The following is a 13,016-nucleotide window of genomic DNA, read 5'->3' on the forward strand; positions in this document are numbered from 1 at the left end:
GAAAGCAACTTTGAGAGTACCACATAGAATGATGGGAATGGTGATTCTATTCTTTACAAATGTATACCTCTTTGGATTACAGTTCTAGCAAAGTAGTTTGGCAGCATTTTCCTCAAGAAATCAAGACAGGGTCTAATTCAGGCACACACCAGGGTTAGACTTGGCCTAATATGATAATATTATGCTTTGTGGCACATGCTTACCACATGACATGTTGTCTCCACTGCCACAAAGCCATTTTTAAAGGAGAATAAAACAGTTCCTTGACAGTTATCTGAACCAGGATAATGCCAGAAACAGGTTCACATCCTAAAAGGAGGGAACTCTTGGTTTTTTATAAAAACTGGTTACATAGAAAATAGACATTGATCAGATAAAAATGTCAGTAGGGTTGACATCAATTTCTGACACATGTGCAATTCCTTTCCAGTTGTGCAGAAACATCCAGTTACTACCCCTTTTTCATTAGTATTTAAATTAGCCTTGGGCTGGGAGTGTAGCCTAGGGGTAGGGTGCTCTCCTAGCATGCACAAAGCCCTGAGTTTAATTCCTTGGTACCACATACACAGAAAAAGCTGCACGTGATGCTGTGGCTCAAGTGGTAGAGTGCTAGCCTTGAGAAAGTCCAAGGATAGTGCCCAGGCCCTGAGTTAAAGCCCCAGGACTGGCAAAATAAATAATGCCTTATGGGATTTCTACTAACAAATCAGATGGCTCCATCTAGTTTGTACCCAACCTACAGGGCTGCAACTGGATTCAGGCAAGTCCCTTCATTTGGCAGAGTAACTGTGTACTTCAATACAATGGGTGCTGATTTAATGGAAGAGGCTGAGATGTGTGTGGATCTTTTTCCTGTGAGAGAATTCCTCCATTTTTCATGGAGCACGTATGTACAGTTTTGCTTATCTGGTCTTTTCTTCAGTTTTGCATTTTTATTCAAACATTAGTTCTTTTTTGTCTTTAAGAAATATACCATCACATATGTGATAGGGACTTTGCTTTATTCTAACATGTGTTATCAATATGTTCTCCAAGAACCATTGAGTCACAATAATAGACCAAACTGTTTCAGCAAGGTAAAATTTACTTTCCCACAGAAAGGTGCACCACCAAAATCTGTGCTGCTAGAGAGGCATCTGGTAAGGCTGTGGAAAGGGAATCTTTGTAATGTCTTGTTGGTAAGTCCTCTTGGGACACTTAGTACTTAATTATCTTTCTCAGACTCAAAACCTCATTTCATTCATTCATTCTTTTTGTTGTTGTTGGTGGTGGTGGTGCTTGTATTTGGGTTTAAACTTCAAGCCTGGATGTTGTCCCTGAATTTTTTGCTGAAGGCTACCACTATAGCACTCGAGCCACAGTTTTACTTCCATTTTTTTGCAGGTGAATTGGAGATGAGTCTCATGGACTTTCAAGACTGGCTTAGAATCATGATCCTCAGATCTCAGCATCCTAGCAAATGGTAAATGTAATGCCGTGTGTGTGTGTGTGTGTGTGTGTGTGTGTGTGTGTGTGTGTATTTGACTATGTATGGAGAGTGACACAAGTCAAAATTTTCAAAGTAGGAGGTCCATCCATTATTACATCTATTTTTGCTGTGATGTCCAAAACTCTTCCAGTATAATTACTATCGGATATTAGTATATTCAACCTATGATAATCATTAGCTCTTCATTTGGAATTTAAGAGGAGAAAAAATAAAAATATACTTAATATACCATGGAGATGGAATTTTTTCCTTTCTTGCCCTTTCCACTATCTAATGTCATTTTCCGCAGGCTGGCCTCCCAAGGCCCAAAGTGTCTTCCTGTGGCTTTACTAAAGTTATTACTGGATAAGATGGTATTAGGGGGCATTTAGAAGATATCTTCTACACCACCAGTAAGCAGTACCATCTTTATTTCCTATTTAAAATCAACATCAATTACCCCAGCTAATACAACTATTGGTCCAAGGACATCTGGAAAGAAGATTGGCCTAATTTCAGTCCACTGTAGAATTTGGTACCACCAATAAAATTTGCACAGCTGAAATGTTTAGCAAGAAAAATGAATATTTGTCTCATTCTCTGAACTTACCTAAATAAATTTCTAACTTGCAATCAAAGGAAAATTCAGCTTATTGAAGACCTTCGATCATATTTATATATACAAAAGTGCTGAGAGTTCTTTTGCTTCTGGCTCTACAGTTTATGGTGTGTTGTTTTTCTTGTTATTTTCTAGTATATCATGCTTCTTTCCTCAGGCTAGTGAATGTCCAAATGTGTTTTCAGGTTCACAAGACACAGTGATTCATCAGTTATAGATAATGCACGTGTACAAAGCATTGATTTTTTTAAACTCTGGCTTTAAATTCATTTTGCTTGGAAGAAGTAGCATTACAAAATGGAAAGAAAACAATCCAAATAAGAGCTGTAAAGAATCCCCACACAAATCACAGAAAAGCCTCAAGACTGAATAATCAGAACCTTTTTGGATAGTGCTCAGACATCCAAATATTGTGTTTTTAAAAAGCAACCCAAGCAGTATCAAATACAGCTGGGCTTCAGACATACTATAGTATCACAGGACTACAGAGAGCCTCACATTTTCTTCATTTATACTTTTACTCTTATTTTTTTCTATTTCCTTGTTATTTTACTTTATCTTTTTGGGTTGAAATACTTAAAGCTCTGCAACCTACTTTAAAAAACCCTCGATCAATGTGTGTGTGTGTGTGTGTGTGTGTGTGTGTACACCAAATTAAATTTTACTTATCATTTAGGAAGAATATTATGATATATCATTTGCAAATAAAGGGATGGACCTGGAAAGAAATTCTATTAAATAAAGTCAGGCTTAGAGAGACAAAGGACATATGTTTTCTCTCATATGTAGAAACTAGATCAGTTTTATACGTATACAAGTAAATACATAAGAGATTATGTACAAGTATGCACAAACATATTAACTGCAGGGGATACTTCAGTCTAATTCCTTAGAAAAACAAACTCATAATCTAACAAAATGAATGGTACATGGGAGGCCATGAGGAGAGGGGTAAGCAAATTAAGTCATAAGTTGGAAATAGGAAAATATAGTAATTATATTCAATTGAGAAGCCTAGGAAACTAAGAAAATCGAAGAAGGGGTTAGTTGGGAGGGGTATCAAGAATGATGAAAGGAGTGAAATCAATCAATTTTGTACTTATAAATTGATTGTTGAAGGCTAATCTTTTTGTACAATTACTATAAATAATAAAAATACAATGTTTTTTTGTGCCACCCCTGCGCTTATTTTTGATTAAAGCTAGATCTCTACTACTTGAGCCACAGTTACATTTGTGGCTTTCTGGTAGTTCATTGGAGAGAAATGTCTCACAGCCTTTCTTGCACTGGCTGGCTCTGAAATGTATCCTTCAGCTCTCACCCTTCCAAGATAGGTAGGGTTACAGGTGTGATCCACAAAATGCTATCTTAGTAAAACTAAAAAATCTTGTTAAACATACAACAACTGTATGCATAAGTTTTATGTACATATATGTGATATGCATATATATCTCATATATACCATATATCATATATACCATATATATAGCCTACATGTATACCATATGTAAATATTTGTATGTGTGTATACATACATGTACATACATGTATATGTGTGTATATATAAGTATACATACATATGTAGTCAGTGACTGCAGTGATGGAGGCATCGTGCAGCCTCAAGGTCCAGCTGCAGAGCAGTGAGAGTACACAAGGTCACCCAAAGACACCCTTGGGCCTGGAGGAGATTGGAGAGAAGCACTCCAACGTTCCTCACAAAGCTGCTAGGATCTAGGCACCAGGGTGGCAGTGTCCTCACAATGGTTGCCGTGGTGATGATGGCATCACAAGCAGCCAGCCAGCAGACCCAAGGGCCTAGGGCACTGAAGATGGGTGGCCCATGGTGGCTGGATGCTGCGGAGGGGTGCAGACAGCCCAGAGCGGGGCAAGCCCGAGGCTGAGCCCTGGTGGCAGTATTCCAACCACGGCTGCTTCCAGTGGTGACCACCCTGGGGCATGCTGGCAGCCGGGGACAGTCCAGGACACGAGGCGCTGTGGAGGTGGCGGGCGTGTCTTCCCCCTGCCTCGCCGGGGACTGGGGAGCCGGAGCCCAGGGAAGGCCTGGCCAGGTGGCCACGCCCTGAGGAGCCTGAGTGGGGCAGAGGCGAACACCAGCAGCCTCAGCAAACCGGAAAGCGTCAGCATGGCGGCTTCCATGGCGGCCACCACAGCGGCTGGGGCCACACGGGTGGCCATAGAGGCAGAGGTGGTGCTGGCAGAGGCCATGGGGACTGTACCAGCCAAAGAAATGGTAGTGATGGCTAATGAGACGATGGTGGCCATGCTGGCAGCGGCTATGTTGTTAGCGGCGGTTGTGATGTCGGCGGATACGACGTCTACGGATATGACGTGGCGGATATAACGTCAGCGGATATGACGTCAGCGGATATGACATCAACGGCCACAGGGATGGAAACAACCAGCAGCCCCGCGGCACTGCCACCAGGGCCTTGAGAGTCGGCAAGCTTGGCCTGGTGTGGCACCCTCTACCCTGTCCTTGGGCTGGGATCGAGACATCTCGACTTCTCTGAAGGTCGCCATGAAGCAGGCGCAATGGCAGCAGGCTGCTCCCACGGGTGCTCTGGTGTCACAAGGGCTGGACCGCTGGCACTGTTGTTTGTGGACAGTGGCCACTCAGTGCTGCAAAGGGGAGCGGGGAGCCCCTAGCCAGGCTCTCCGAGGTTTTAGACAGGACCACCCTGAGGCCTGCACCCTGATGGCAGTGGCCTAATGGCCATTGCTCTGCGTTGACAGGATTGATACCCACAGTCCTGAGCTTCAAGTCAGTGCTGGTGGTCCCTTTCATGTTGTAATGGTGGCATACAGAGACATGGCAGTTGTGTAAGGCAGGTAAGCAGTATAGTGTCATCCCTTCATTTCTTCCCAGTCCCTCTTGCAAGGTGTATAGTGCACTTTCAACACACTGTCCAGTGAGCACCAATGCCGCACTTGTTCACCTTTTTCACCCGTTTGATGCTCCTCCCTGATCTCTCAGAGATAGAAAAACAGACAAGCCAGACAGAAAGGAAAACAGAAATAACCAGGAAAGTAAAGAGAAAAAAAGAGGTTAGCCATTATCACTCCTAATTCTCTCCATATGGAAGTTATTGCAACAGAAACTTTGGTTCATCTTGTTCCACAAAAACACATATACAAATAATTGTAACAGTCCCAATTTTTCTTTTCCTTTGCCCTAAACATTTTATTTTAATCTACTCTCCAGGTTATTAAATGCTCTCAGAAGAGGAATTTGAGAGGCCACACTAAGGTGTTTGGGCTAAGTACATATCTTTAATGCTGCTGCTTATGGGAAATTTCAAAGGTAGGGAGAATGGTGGAATGAAGCATTGTTCATCCTTTACCTCTTCTAGGCCTGGAACTTTACAATTCTGATTTAATGGGATATATGGCCTCTGCAGGCCGAGGGAAGAACTGTTGGCAGTCTGTGGTCTGTTTCATCTTCAGGACTTCTTTCTGCCAAGAGCTTTCATGAAATACATATATTTTTTATCTTTTCAAATTTAGCTTAGCACCTTCAAGTGCAGACTCAAGTATTTAAAAAAAACATCTTTGGCTCCCAGATGTAACATAATTACACATTATAATCAATTACTACGTATTAATTGGAAACCAGTTTTTTTTTTTGCAGAACTTGAGGCTGAAGGCCAAGACAAATGCAGGGTTGGTTGCTTCTAAGGCTTGGATTTTGGCTACTTTTGCTCTGTCTTCAATGGACTCCATTCTGTTAGTGACTGACCTCTTCTTACAAGGACAACAGTCAGAGTGAGGCTCAGGCCTCATACTCAGAACCTTATTACTTCATTATATATCTTCAAATATAGTCACATTGAAGCTCTGAAGGTCAGAACTTCAGCATATGGAGTTTGAACTGTGTACAATTTAGAGATTGCATTGCAGAATGACATCTTGTAAAGAAGAAAGGAACAAGGCTCATACATCATCAGCATGGTTTGGAGATCATGGATAAAAGGTGCTTTCAATACTTCTAATTTAATGAAAGTTGATGTATTTTCCTTAGTGTTAATGGAAGTTAATATTGATAGTCTGTTCCTTTGTTCTTGAGATTTTGGCAAAATGTCAATGTTAAAATTTTATTTTTATTTTTACTTAATCTGCTATTTTTATTACTATTGCAGTTTTGCTGGGAAGGCAAGGCAGATTAGGAACTTTGTCAGAAAATACTGTGAATATGGCTTGGAAAACAAAGTTATTTTATAAAAAAGGCTTATTAATGTTACTGACTTACGTGTACACCTTTTGAATATTCCTGTAAGGATGATCAAATTGCTAGGTATGTATGTGATATTCAGCTAAAAACATTAGTTTTCAACCACAGAGAAACCAAAGACTGAAGTAACTCCTAGCAAGCCGATATACTTAAGCTACACTATTCTCCTGAAAGGGGACACACTCACCTTCAGGATGATAGCTACCACCATCATCCTCCCACATACACATTAAGATTTTTTCACTCATGGCATCTACCAAATGTTTGTCTCCTCCATTGCTTATTCAAAGCCATTGAATATTGTAATTTCTTTCCATTAATCAGCATTATACCTCTGTGCATGCTGTAAGAACAATGGAAGGGAGTAATGAGGCATGGTGTTTACTCTGATACCATTGCTGGGAATGCTCATCTTAAGAAGAAATGAACTGAAGCCTAATGCATTCTCCCAAGAAGTGCCCGTTATGCATGCCACCAAATTTGCTTTTTAGATTCACTTCTATAAGAATCCCTACCCCTTCGGTCAATTGAGTATGGCATAAGGGTAATGACAATGCTAATAGATGCTGTAAAATACTTTTAATGTACAAAATAATTGAGAGAGAATATAGTGTTCATACTGATGGAGTCCCTGGTGCTTTAACAACTGAAATAAAGATGGGAGAGATCTGGATAATACTGACTTCTGTTACACAACACCATAGTATTTATCCAATTTTCCTTCCAAGGCACATATTCTTTGTTTTGAATTATGCAGTGTTGTCTTAAAAAGTTTACTATTACCTTAGACTAGAATTCTAGAAAGAAATATTGTGAGAATTTGGCATTTTTAGTAAAACAGATACAAGTTTGATTTCTAGTGATATTCTTTAACTGATGATTTCTTTCTGCAGTTTCCTAGGAAAGAATCCTTTTAAATAACACCTTACATCAAGCCTTTCTAGCATGGTCTGAAGAGCAGTACAATGCCCTGTACATGGAAAGATCATTATCCTAATTGCAATGAGGTATGCAAAGCTGTATTTGCCCTTTTCATATTGTCAAGTGTACAAGGTGAACAAAACAGTTTATGGATGGCAACTTGTGGTGGGAAGTTCTCTTAAAATAATGAATGCCTCATAACTCAGACCTAGTGAGGTGTGAGTAAAATATGTTGTTTTCTCCCTTTTTGCATAAAGATCATCAATTATTGCTGTGGGCCAAGACACCTTTATTTGTGATCTGAAATCATTCAGTATAAAACTCTAAAACAATGACTTTCTTTTTCCTTTTACTGAGTTATTATTTTCCTTAAAGGACATTTACTATCGCTCTTATGTTCAATAAATAAAATGATTTGGAGCTGATGTTTGAAATGCTATTAAGAAATGCTAAATTACTATTTGTTAAGTCATGTATTTTTACAAAAAAGTTTAAATCTCACATTCTTTGGTACAAAAAGCTTAGGAACCACATTGTAGGAATGATGGCCTGATGGCCTGGAATTGGCCTTTGGTGTTTGTTTAGACACTGAATGACAACGTAAGTGTGCTGGAATTTTCCTATTATTCAGGTAGATAAGAAGTAATAAAAATATTATTTGAATTTTTATAAACCTTAGCCTCTTCTTACAGAGAATTACAATAAAGCAAAACCGAGATATATAAGGTCATATAGGATGAGGTTAAATGAAAGAACTTCCAGGACATGGAAACAAGAGCTATATAATGTGTGATTGTTGTTCTTAATGTAGTATGTTATTTCTCATCTCTTTTGTTGTCCCTTGATTATTCTCATATTGTTACAGTATCTTACCTTGTTATCTGGTATATTGTATATATCATTATTTATTTGAAATAGGACTAGTGAGTTTATTTAGAAATTAGAGAAAAACATAACATTTTGGAATGAGTAACTTATTGGCTCACTCAAAAGGCTGTCAGATATAAGGAAACCACAGATCAAGGCATTCCAGCGGAATTAGGCTGCAATCCAATACACACTTCCATTTGACCCTCAAAGCTTAGCAGATACAATGAGTGATAGTCAAGCACGTTGGGTTATTTGTTAGGAGAGCTACAGCAGAGTTCCCTGGTGAGTTGGAATACAGCCAGACTTTCATTGAGTTTAAACAGTTGATTATTGTCAATGCCTGAGTTATAACGAATTTGGATTACTTGATGAGGTAATATACTTAGAGGAAGAGTCAGGTCTCCTGTTGTACTATATTATCAAGTAGAAGTGGTATATAAGTTGGGTGAATTGATAATTTATCATCCAAACTAAGACACTTTTGAAAGGCAAAGAAGCACTACTAAGAATTATACTGCTACTTTCCCTGGCAAATCAGAAGTATGTTTCAGTAGGGCATAAATTCCATTAGCTGGTGACTCACATTCTTCATAGACATCCTTCAATAGGCTGGCAGTCTTCCGTCATCCTATACCAGTGACCTCTGTTCCTTGTGACCTTAACTGCAGGAGACAATCATGAAAGGCACACTTATAAATTTTATACTGTTAACTTGATATTGAGCTGCTATAATATATAAGCCCCACTTTGAGGAATGCTCTAAGGGTTTGTGGCATAGGTAATCCTACTGTGTAGCTGGTTGGGAAGTATAACTCTTACTCATTTATTCTAATGAGAATGATGCTTAATGATTCTCAAGTGTTCATGATTTTTGTGGAAGACATAGGGGATTTGATTTTAGAATACCAAGGAGTTGTCGAATATCTAGGAGCAGGAAATAATAGAGATAATTTTATTTTCTCTTCTTATGGAAGAGGTTCTTGATAACTAGATACGTACAATGTAACTATATATGGCAACCACACCGATGCTTGCAAAATTATACCAGAGTGGTGTTCTCTAAGGCCTATTTAACCTTAATGTTGAATGATTAATTATCTAGTAACAGAGAACAGTCATTGTCCATAAGGACAGATTGCTACATGGTGAGATATTTTGTGCAAATCAAATTACCTTTATTTCTATGGTTTCTCTTGTGATTTTACCTACTTCATTTTACTAGTGGTAATGGTGATGGCTGAGTCCTGTCTTTTAGCCATTTGTTACAGACTTCTAGGTTGAAGTCAATTGGTTCTTACTTTAGCTGTATATAATGACTAATGACTTGCCTCATTGTGTTTCTTTCAGGAAAATAACAAGTGCATTTTCATTTTGATAAAAAGAGCAGTTGTGTTGTTAGATATCAACATTTCTTGTGTAGTTGTTGCTCTGTAGGTATGAAGGCATAGGGAAACCGAATATATAGTTGCTAGGCAGAGACTATAGTGAACATTTGTCTCATTTATGGTCTTTGCAGTACCCTTTCTAGGACTTTTCACCATACATTATTTTAAGGTAGAAGACAGAAATGTTCTCCTATTTTCTTTAAACAAGAATGCAGGGTGGGAAGCTACTTGGGACTCAGTTCAATAATGAGGTAATATAATATAGAGAGTTAATGAGAATGATTGAGACAAGATGCTTTCAGTGGTCACATAGTCCCATGATGTGATAAGCAGCACAAAATCTGGGGATTGTGGCAGTGGGACCTTTTTTTTCTAGTGAGATTTGACTACCATTGTAATACTTCTAAATCTTTGTAGACGTGTGATTTACAGCCAGCTATTTCCTTACAGGACCTGGTGACCTTTAACACATTCTTTTCTTGTATACGATAGGCAAACATAGACTGTTCTATACAACTGAAGAAATATTTATGGATTTTGAGGTAACCAAAGAGAGGAATAGTGACGTTAATTTTATCAGCTATCTTTGATCAGCTATCTTACATATAATTGCTTTTTAAAACATTTGCTTAGTGTAAAAAGATTGAACAATCACATCAACATTATCAAAAGGTTTTTTTTTAGATTTACCAAAGGATTCACATTTCAAAAGGATTTGTGATTTCCCAGCTATTTGCCACATTAAAATGTATCAAAATGTTCTGGTCATGCATGGTTGTATATGACTATAATTTCAGCATCTGGGAGACTGAGAGAAGAGAATGGACAGCTATAGCCCAACCAGTTCTATATAATCGCACCCTGTGTCAAGAAAACTAGGAAAACAATCTGGATTTTATAGAATTTTTTCAAGTACATATGCTGCCTAAATAGGCAGCAGTTTTTCCCCAAAATACTAAATAAATTTGAATTTAATTTTGAATTCTTGGCTGAAAAGTTGTAAAATTAATGGTTCACAAAAACAAATAATTTAAATCAGTACTTGCAATCTGTAAATGGTTTTTGAAAAAAAAGATTCAAGATTACCATGAATATCTGTATACATCTATGCTAGGGTAGATGTGGTCACGGGTTTTAACCTCCTCCTGAGATGACTCACTTGTGCCTCTGAAAGTACCTTTTCACTCTAGTAAACTTTTCTGTTACTTTAAGAAGTACTAAGATTGTGAAGTATGTTTGCAATTGAGGAATAAGTTTATTATTTGATGTTATTCAATGAAGACTACAAAATGCATAGTCTAAATAATTCATCACCCCCAAACAACATCTATTCTGTTAACCAATGTTTTCATGTTAAGGAGGGTAGCTCTTGATTTTTGTAGATATGTGTTATAGCTATTTTTCTAAATAACTTTAAATCTCTTCTGAGTTCACAAGTTCACAGCCAATGAGGAACACCTACTAGACATTTAAGAGCAACATAAAATAGACTATCTCTGGAAGGTTTTGTTTATGCTCCGAACAGATTTCCTCTTGAGGAAGTTGAAAGCCCATTAAAATGATTTGATCTCAGTTTTTGTGAGGTTCTATTTTCCCCATTAGAAAGCTGATATTACAGGTGTAACATGGCCAGTTGTTTCCTTAACTATTGGTAATTTGGCTTTTTTGTAAATTCTTAGCTGAACATCTGCATATAACATGATGACCACGTTTGAGAAATTTCACAATTAACAAAAAAAACCCCAAAACTTTAGTTTATCCTGTTATCCAGGACAGCTAAAAACGTTGTTTGAATGACATCTTTTAGAGCTATCTAAATTTCAGATTCTGTGATACTGTGGTATTTCACTTCTAGTTTTGAAAGAAAATAATTATTTGTTATTGTTGGTGGTGGTTTTTTTCTAAATAAAATTGCACAAAACATTGACTCAAAATATTTCAGGTATACTTTGCAGAGATTTACCTTACTGGAATGTTAAACAGCAAATGAGAATGAAAAATTGCTTATTCAATTTATTTTAGTTATTAGTATTCCTAATTCCACTCAAACTATCAAAATCTTGACTCTAAAACTCTTTTTTCTCTGTCACCAATTTCCTAAATGGATTTAATTAATTTGATGCTTCAAGGAAACCAAGTGTTTGTAGAAAGCTTTAAGGAAGATTTGAAGCACAAATAATTGTGTTCTATTGGCAAAGAGAAATTAGAATTAAGGTTGTCAAATGTGTTTAGTCTGATTTTGATAACAGCAAAAACTGAATATGAAGATTAGTGCTTTGGCCTTTATGCTATTTAATCAGAGTTTACCCTAGTTGGAAGATATGGATGTGAGTATAATAAATACTAGCTCAAATAATCCTAGCTAGCTTGGTTTTTTTTTTACCTTTCAGATGCTCTGTGACAATTCTGTAATTGCGTAGGTGTTGATAATTGTTTAATTCATCTTTTTCTCTCTGATTTTGAAGCTCTTCTAAGGCCTCTGCAGTCATTTCTATATGGACTGCTTGGAAAGGCAGGATTTGAAAAGTTCAGTGGTGACAGTAAAACTACATACTGCAGACATGAGTGTGTTCTTGGTAACTGCCTATTTTGAGTAACATTTCCCTGTCCAAATTTGTTTCCATAGAATGAATAATCTAGACTTCCACATATCTAGAGACAACTTTTAAAACACTTTGCTGTAGTGCTTACTGATTAGTTTTTATATGCTTAGACACTGTTGCATATATTAACTTTTCTTTTTTTTTCTTTTACCAGCCCTGGAGCTTGAACTCAGGGCCTCAGAACTGTCCTTGGGCTTTCTCAAGGCTAGTTGTCTGCCCCTTGAGCCACAGCACTACTTCCAGCTTTTTCTATGTATGTGGTACCAAGAAACCAAACCTGGGTCTTTGTTCATACTAGGCAAACACTTTACCACTAGGCCAAATTCCCAGCCCTGCATATATTAATTTTTCTAAATATTTACAATAATTCCTGTGCAAAAGTACTATCTGATTCCTGTCCTCCCCTTTCTGATCTTCCATCCCCTTTTCCTGACTCCCCCGGCCTTGCCAAGTATTGCTTTGCCATCTCCTTTATATGCTGTACTTAGGACCTTGTGCTCTTGCATGGCTTCTTCACTCAATGCTGGTGCTTTTCTACTTAATACACATCTCCACTTCCAGCTTTTTTTCTAGTTAATTATAGGTAAGAATTTAACAGACTTTTTCTACTGAGGCTGCCTTTGAACTGAACCCTCAAATCTCAGCCTCCAGAGTAACTTGTATTATAGGTATAACTCATCTGCTCCTAGCTTATGATCTGATTTCTATGGGTTAAAAATTGAGACAGGATTGAAATGAATTGCCAAAAGATTCAGGTAGGTTGAAAAATTAGGATTTTTTTTTTGTTTATACTAGTTCCTTTTTTTTTTTTTTTGGTCCTGGGATTTGAACTCTGAGCTATTTTTGCTCAAGACTAGTATTCTTAAACTTGACACACATTGCTATTTTGGCTTTTTATTTT

The 13,016-nt window shown here is 37.7% G+C and overlaps 1 protein-coding gene and 1 long non-coding RNA gene across 3 annotated transcripts in view; both read left to right on the forward strand.

Annotated features, from left to right (window-relative positions):
- Nucleotides 1–13,016, forward strand: part of LOC150061399 (uncharacterized) — a 342,050-nt gene that overhangs the window by 129,991 nt on the left and 199,043 nt on the right. The window lies entirely within an intron of this gene.
- Nucleotides 4,570–10,391, forward strand: LOC150061400 (uncharacterized). Of its 2 annotated transcripts, none has more exons than XR_016535817.1 (4): nt 4,570–4,937; nt 5,311–6,078; nt 7,230–7,343; nt 10,197–10,391. It is a non-coding gene; the product is annotated as an uncharacterized LOC150061400 (long non-coding RNA). The 2 variants fall into 2 exon arrangements; XR_016535818.1 differs by having other exon boundaries at nt 5,311–5,409.

Source organism: Megascapheus bottae, chromosome 6, assembly GCF_031878675.1.
Source record: "Megascapheus bottae isolate mThoBot1 chromosome 6, mThoBot2.hap1, whole genome shotgun sequence".
NCBI lineage: Eukaryota > Metazoa > Chordata > Mammalia > Rodentia > Geomyidae > Megascapheus > Megascapheus bottae.